The sequence below is a fragment of the Hordeum vulgare genome, chromosome 7H (assembly GCF_904849725.1).
Source record: "Hordeum vulgare subsp. vulgare chromosome 7H, MorexV3_pseudomolecules_assembly, whole genome shotgun sequence".
Lineage (NCBI taxonomy): Eukaryota > Viridiplantae > Streptophyta > Magnoliopsida > Poales > Poaceae > Hordeum > Hordeum vulgare.
Window position 1 is genome coordinate 140,709,024 of NC_058524.1, and position 8,657 is coordinate 140,717,680.

Here is an 8,657-nt window from a genome sequence, read left to right on the forward strand (position 1 = left end):
GAGATCTTAAAATTGGGGGCAGAATTCCACTACCCCGGCCATAAACCCCGCGTTGCCCAGCCGAGAGCAGGTATCTCGTTACATCATTAGAATATCATGATTTGTCCATTTTTATATTGGAATCTTCGTTTTTGCTCCCTTGAAGGGATGAAATACAATTGAAGATAAGGGCTGGCTCTTACCAACCATAGGTATGCAATATAAATTTACTTATGATCTTAAGAGTTTGTGCAATTTTCATTATAGAGCACACAAGACAAACTTTTGTCCCAGAAAAACAGGGGGAGAGCACAAAAGAGATATTTAACCATAGTAGGCCTCCCACTCACAATACTCTGCATATACCACAAATTAAACTATTTACCATAGTATAGGTCTCTCACCTATTATGCATGTACCACAAACTATAAGCGTAGCATGTTTCTGACTTATAATACTCTGCATATCCCACTAATTAAACTATCTCCAGTTCGGTTCAGTACATGGCCTTCTTCAATGACACCACGAGGATGGGGTACTTGGCCTTTGCTTTCTCTAGATGCTTTGTAACGATGGAGGCAAACACCACAAACAGCTCCTCAATAATGTCCTCTCCAAAGTGGTCTATGATCAGCGGCTCCAGCACCGCCCTTATGCAATTGGCGACATTTGCCCCGCTGCTAGCACAATCTAGTACCACATCACCGTCTGAGTCGTCCTGAGGATCCCAATTGGATTCAAAGAGTCTGACATGCTCGATGTCAAAGAGCCTACTGTCATTGATCAACTCCCGGACATCTTTCACCGATGGCGTGTAGTATGGCACATTGAACGAATTCAGCTTCTCCTTCTCCACACGACCCTATCATGTAACACAAAAATACTTATGGTAGGGTGGGTGTATTAAACAAGAACTCTTATTTTCCGGAACTGTCATTCTTATTTTTGCCTTCAAAAGTACACTTTTGACTGACATGATTGAATGCTAATCCTTCTATGCTGTAGAATGTTAGTTCCTCATTTGGTTAAGGAGGATTGGGGAGGTTTTGAAAGGAAAATCCCCGGGAGGGCCAGAAACCCCACAGATCCTCGGGCGCATATTTGATAGGAGGGGTTTGCTTAGCCCAATCCCCCCGTTCCCCTTCAATCCCTTCCTACCCATGTGTTTCAAAACCCTCCTCGGGAGACTAGTGGAAGCAAAGCTCCGGGGATTTGAGAGGATTGAGTGGAACAAAGGGATTCACCCAATCCCCTAAAATCCCTCCCTCTCAAAACCTCCCCAATCCCCCTTAACCAAGTGCACTTGCCAGTTTTTCTTTTCCAGATAAGGTGTACTTGTCACGTTAATTATATGCATTCTCATCATAAGAGATTATACTTCCTCTGTACCAAAATATTTGTAGTTGGAAAGAACTAGTTTAGTTTTTCCCAACTACAAATATTTAGGAACGGAGGGAGTATATGTCAGCGTCAACACTGATGTAATCTCGCTCATAGAATGTTGCCATGCAAGAATGAATTAATTTAGGATTCCCCGCAAAAGATGAAGAATTAATTAGGAACATATCAAGTTACATCAGCAATTATAATTTGGTCAGTACGAAGAATAATTCTTTTTTTTTCGAATTACCCAGGCCTCTGCATCCTACAATGCACACAGCCACATTATGAAGAGTAATAATGGTGTAATATAAATAGTTATCTGAATATAAAGCAAGCTGAGCGAAGCTTTAATTAGTATGTACCCGTACCTTTAGTACCAAAGACAAGAGAGATTCCGCAACCAATTCATACAAGGTGCCAACTTCCCCATGCGCCATCATCTCTTCACTCTTTCGGCCAAGAAATGTCAGCAACATTCGGCCTCCACTGACAAGCTCTTTGTAACGCAATGTAAGGAATAACTCAAAGTCTTTTTTTAACTGTTCTTGGAACATCTTAATCACAGTACGTGGAGTATTTTTTCCAATGTAGATGTTGCCTTCGTTTAAGTGAGTGCAACTTGAGAGCTCCTCCGGAACCTAGCTAGGTAATTATATAAGGAGTCATTATATTATCTAAAATGGTCCAACACAGCACGAACAGGTGGCTGATCCGTGGAAGCAAATTGAATAGTTTGCAACTTTGCATGGTGAAGTCTTCAGACCAATCAGGTGTGTTCTTATAATGCGACAGGCTGCAGTTGAGATATTTCATGCCAAGCTTCAACTATTATTTTGACCAACAAAATATGAATGTTATACACTAAAAATTTAATAACCAGATTCGCATCGTCATTTGCATCGGAGAGAACTACAAGAAAGTACTGAAAAGTGTAATCCTGGGCAAAATATAGGAAATATATACATAGCAAATCTATACCGACCGTCTTAGATAAGTTTATATTCGCTGAAAATTATGTTTGTGTTATCGTACTCACTCCACACAAATACTTCTTGATATTACATTTGTGTTATTGTACACACACTGCTCAGGTTTTTTTGATTTTATTTCCCTGAAAATTTCATTTGTTTAGAATGTAGTATATATTTCTTGCTATTACTCGTGTTCCAAGGCTAGCAATTGCTGGGCAATACAAGGCTTGAGTCTCACATCATGTCTTGATATTACGACCCATTTAATAAAAGCTCGACTTAGTGAACAACGATGCCACACGTAATATCAACAAATAGATAGGTTTGACTTGTAGAATTTTTTTAATACACTTTATATTTTTGAACGGAGGGAGTAGTAGCTAAAAGTTGAACAATATTAGTTTTAAAAAGAAAAATAAATACCTTAGAGCGCCACATGAGGGAGTAGGACGAGTGGAAGAGGTGGACACTCCGGGAAGGGAAAAGTTCCTGTAGTATGATCGGGGCAGCCCTGCCACGTAGTAGGACGGCGTCTCTTTCCCGCTGAGATCTTCAAGTTGCTCCAGTGACCGGAAGACGAGGTTGAAATCGTTCCCTGGCAGGTCATTCAAGAAGAACTGCACCTCCACGGCACGCCCTTCGTCTTCCGACCTCCGAGTCCGAGTGCAGGAGAAGACCGCACTGATAACCTCGGAGATGAAGCGCAGAGTGTTGGGACCCGATGAGCAGCCGAGGTCGGCGACGACCATGGTGCTCCGTCGAGCCGAGAGCAACGTGCACAGGTCTTCTATGGCCTTGCGAAGCACATGCCTTGTCTCCAAAATGGCCTTCTCCTGCATACATGCATGAAACAGAAGAAATTATACATGGAACGAGTTCCTCAAAACGAAAAAGGAAGCATTAATCGGGAGTGAATTGCAGCACAGCGCAGGATACACACTTGGAGCCTCGAGTTTGCGGCGTAGCTGTTTTCGCCGTTGCCGGTAAGCATGCGAACGCCACTCGCTTCCTTCATAGCTATACAAGTTGGGGGCTACAAGCTTGCTAGATTGACTGCACCATGTGTGCGGTATAGAGTACAGCGGCTCTATCATTTATAGAGCCAGGCAACAAAAACGTAAGAGCATCTCCAACAAGAACGCGTCGGGCGCAAAAAAAACTTGTTTGCCGCGGGCCCATCGTCTGAATTGACGCGGCGCGCAGCGCTGGCTCCAGCAGCTAAGCTAAAATGCAGCCCACGCGCCGCTTCAGCAGCGCGCAAAAATGCAGCGGGCGCACAACATTTTACAACTAGATAGATTGGAAACTCGGCAAAATAAATAGATTGCATAAAATAAAAAACGATACAAAGTTATTTTACATCGGTGCAACTAGATAGATAGTTCCGCGCAGTGTGCTCCGCACGGTCTTGTGCCGAGTTAAGACGAGGCGGCGGGGCGACGTCTAGCGCCTGCTGGAGCGTGTAGACGTCCTCGAAGTTCATCTGCCGGCGCGACCTGCATAGGCGCCACGCCGCCGCGTCGAACGCGCGGGCGGCCTCATGCGCCGTCTCGTAGGTGCCGAGGCTGAGCCAGAGATCGCCGGAGCGTATCTCGGAGTAGTACCCGCCGTTGGGGCGCAGGCGGACGCCGCGATAGCCCGACGCTCCTCGACGGCGCGGCGGCATGGTGGCGCGTCGGTGGCGGGGCGCTGGAGCGGTGCAGGCGCGGGAGGTAGAGGAAGAGGAAGAGGAGCGGTGGAGGCGCGTGTGGCGAGCGCCGCATTGTATAGGCGCGCGAGAACCGGCGCGGCAAAAATGGCGCACGAAGCTGCCGCCTTTTCGCGCGCGCGCGACATTCGCGCCACCGCTGGAGCGTTCCGCGCGCGCTAAAAGCTGGGTTTATCGTGCGCGCGCGTCTTTTAGCGCGGCCGTTGGAGATGCTAACACAGATACACACTCACTCTACTGGATTCCTACAAGGAGTACTTACTGTTTTTGGTTTTGTTTGGAAAAGGAGCATTTAACTTGGCCGGTCACCTTGAGTCCTTGACTAGTGTGTCTCACATTTTTAGGTGGCCTGCCTTATTAAGGCCTCTCCTAATGCTTCACCTTATACATATACTAAAGCTGTGAACTAATCAAAAATTAAATGTAGCAAGTTAATTAAGAAGAGAGAAAGTAGAGTGATAACGAACGAAACAATGATAAGTGCGTGTAGTTGGATGAAAACATAATTCCAAGTTTATATATAATTAAATGAAAGGGTGACAACCAAAAACTAAGAACCTATGTATTAAAAAACTTTAGCTGTTAATGACCTTGATGCACTTAACACCTAAGTGAAACACTCATGCATTGAAAGAAGACTAAGGAAACATGTGGTATTCAAGGATAGATGGCGACTAATATTGCACGAGACAAACATTCCTCAGTGCCAAGGTTCTGGATACAAATATGCTAAATGTATGTAAAATGAAAAAAGTCAATAATTTTAAAGAAAAGTCTGTAAAAATCTTAAAAACAGTTCGTGCCTCTGTTTTTAGTCTCATTTTTTATTTTCATTTTCTGTTCCATTTTTTAATATTTAAATAATATCGACTTTTGAAAAACTTTTGCAACTTATAAAACTGAGAATTTTGAAATAGAGTTCTGAAGAAAACCTAAAATGTTTGTGAATTCAAAAGATGCTCGGGATATTTTAAAAGTATTTCCATATTTAGAAAAATGTTCATAATTTTGAGAACAATGTTGGTGAAAACAATAAAAGTCCATGATTTTGAGAAAAAAGTTTTTGTATTATTTTGTGAGTGCAACTGAAAAAATTGTTTGCTAATTTAAAAAATGTTCATGCATTTAAAGAAATGTCCTAAAATTTTAAGGACGTAATATGATCAGCATCCTTAAAGATTATAATTATTTTTCTCCCGTTGCAACGCACGGGTCCTTTTGCTAGTGTTAATAAAAATTGGTATGAGAGAGGAGATCTGAAACATTAGTCTCACGCGCTCGCGTCGCTCTCCACGGGAGCAGCTCGGACGAAACCTAACCCCACCGGTGCCACCCTGCACATACCACCCGCCCCCTCGCCGCCGCTCCGCAACGTCGGCAGCGGCGGGTCTCTCTTGCTCGGACGTACACGGGCGAGTCCGTGGACAACGTTTCGTGCTTCGCGAGGTTGGGCGCCGGGCCGCCTGGCCAGATCTGCGGCGCTGGGGCGATGGCCCCAGACAAGGTGGCGGTGGGTTGCTTCACGGGCGCGCATGTCGGGTCCTGGCACTCGTTGGCGGCGCCCTGACTACAGGCCTCACTGGGAGGCATCATTTGCTTTCTGCGCGACGACTGTGCTTCACGAGTATATGATTTATCTGGCCATAGCCGGGCTAGCCGGCCCGACATAGGAAAATCTAGTCCCAAGCTCAGCCCGGCCAGGCTGTCGGGCCTAGATTTCAGGCCTAGGTCCGGCCCATCACTGCTAAGTCCTGTCGGGCATTGGGCCTCGGGCCGGACCTCTTCCCTAAAACGCAAAAACACCAAGCCGAGGCCCAACCAGAAATACTCTTCGGGATCAAAATTCAGGCCCGAACCTGGCTCATGGACATGGTCGGGCTGCCCATGGCCAAATATATTCACGAGGGAGTAGGAACGGCAGCGTGCGTTGGGTGCTCGACGACTGGTGCAGCTTTGTGGTGTGCGGATCTGGGCAAGTGCTTGTAGGATAGCACAATGGAAAACAAAAATTCCATCCTACATACACTCCCAGAAAGACTATGAAGATGCATATAAGGTTTGATCTCACCATTACCGACTCGATATAAGGTTTGATCTCATCATTACCGACTCGTAACGCATCGGAAGAAAAGTCGATGGAAATCATTGGTGCACATCCCCGCAGCTAGGATTTTATAGCCTCAAACGCGAGGATGTATTCCCTCGAATAATCCGTCGGATAGCCCTTTCAGAGGATCTTCGATAGAAACGCGAACAGCCCCTCCACAGCCCTTCGGGAGGCTCTCAAACAGAATTTAAGCAGTCTCTCGAACAAAGATCGAAACTATAACCTCTCTACCGGGTTGCACACATCCGGTGCTAACTATCCAAAAGCGCTTAGCCGTCCAGAACTAGGCTCTAGCGAAGACTAGACAACCTTTCGGCTATAAAACTATTTCATGAAGAGGGAGATAGAAAACCATATCATTGCATGGCATTTGTATGATAGAACTTGTGTGAAATGAATAACTCTCTCCACCTTTATTTATAGTGGGAGGCAACGGGTAGAGGCCACATGAAAATACTAAAAGGCCCATTAGATATGTCATTCATAAGGGCAAAAAGGGGAGGCAAGTGGAGCTCCATGGAGGAGCTCCTCCAATGGCAACCACCTTGTGTGGGCCCCCGCAAAGGGGTCCGACCATCCCATGTTACCGCCATTGACTTTGGGACAGATCCCCAAAAAATGGCCTGCCTAAAAGCGAATAAAAGGGGTTGTACCCTAGTAGTGCTACCACTATTCACACCATTATTCATGATAACTTTTCATCAAATATTTTTAGTTTCATTTTAAAACAAAAAATTGCCAAAGTTCCAAAACATTTTTGGCATCCCCTAAAATAATTTTGGACACGTTCCGGAACATTTCGAGTATGAAGTTTGCCTTTGAAACATGTAAGGTTTTCTCTATGAAACTCTTCTGGTGTCTCCAAAACTTTTTCGACAACAATCCCTCGGACTTCCTGTCAATTACTTAGCAGAGAGATGACCCTTAAGTGTGTGGCGTTGTAGGTTCCGTGCACTATAGACATGACCGAAACATTTTCCGGTCATGCATATTGATCCGTATACCCACACGAATAAATATTCGAGTGAAACTGCAGTTACCGTATGCTGTTCCTGTTGCTTCGTGACATGTTAAAAATATCTGAGATGATATTTAATGGCATTCCAGAGAATCAACAACTTCTTCACTATGACAGTTTCCTTGTTACAGTTTTGTTCTCTTTTCTCATTAATGTGTTTCGGTGTCCTTACTGTGTTTGGCAAGACGATGGAGGATATCGTAACACCGAGAGGGTCCTAAGAATATCTCTCCATCGTCGGTGGAGAAAATCCTAGTCTTGAGATATCAAGTCCCTTGTCATACCTTTCGACGAACCTGAAAGCCACAGTAATAGCCACCCTAGTACGAATGATGTTTAATTAATCCCAAAGTTCATGCAGCAAGCATGAAAAAACATGATACTGTCGCGGTATAAGGAATTATACAAAGTTCAAACACTAACTTAGTATGTGTTATATCCATTAACTCATGATAAAATTATCTCACAACATAGCATTAATCTAGTTAGTTCAACATAGGTGTTGATCTAACATGTGTGTCCTGAAAGTTGCTCGCATAGTCATGCCCATGACTAGAAAATTTTGACCATCATGCATCACTTCAGCTAGTATTAGAGGAACGATTAGGAACATATTTTACCATTTATTATTCCACACATGAACATGGGTTTCGCTCTGATCCTTTATGGATATACGATCATAAGGACCATTGCAAGCATTAATTAAAAACTCGGAGATAAATAACAACAAATATTATTGCCTATAAGGTATATTTCCTAGAAACTCCCACTTGCACTAGAGTCAATAATCTAGTTTGAATAGCTTCCTTAAAACCAATGGCATTCCGGTGCCACTCATATTTTTTTCGTCGTGGAGGCTTCTTTATCGGGTCTGACACGTTCAGATTTGTGTGAATACAGAGTACTCCTACAAGATCTTCTTCGACATGATTTCGAATGAGTTTGTATTTGCGCACAATATGTCTTGTCTCATGGTGGGAATATGGCTCCCTTGCCTAAGCCACGACCCCACTATTATCACAACAGATCTCCATCGGGTCTAGCACACTTAGAACTACACCAAGGTATTCAACAAACTACTTGATCCATACCTCCTCTTGGAGGTTTCTTAAACTGCAACATATTCCGCCTCCATCGTAGAATCCGCCACCGATTTTTGTTTGGAGCTTTTCCAGATTATTGATCCACTGTTCAAAATGAAAACATAGTCTGGTTGTGAGTTGAAGTCGTCTGGGTCAGTCATGAAGCCTGCATCATTGTAACCACTTACAATAAGCTCTTCATCACCTCCGAACATAAGGAGCATGTCTTTGGTTCTTCCGAGGTACTTAAGAATTTTTTTGACTATGACCAAGTGGTCAAATCCTGGATCACTTTGGTACCTACTGCTAACACGCATAGGAAACATCTCGTCTTGTACATATGAGGGCATACATGATGGAACCAATTGCCAAAGCATATGGAACTATTCATTTGAACATGAAGATCAAG

The 8,657-nt window shown here is 44.0% G+C and overlaps 1 pseudogene; it reads right to left on the reverse strand.

The window, feature by feature from the left end:
* Positions 1-275: 275 nt before the first annotated feature.
* Positions 276-3,410, reverse strand: LOC123411590 (annotated as a pseudogene).
* Between the last annotated feature and the right edge of the window lie 5,247 nt (positions 3,411-8,657).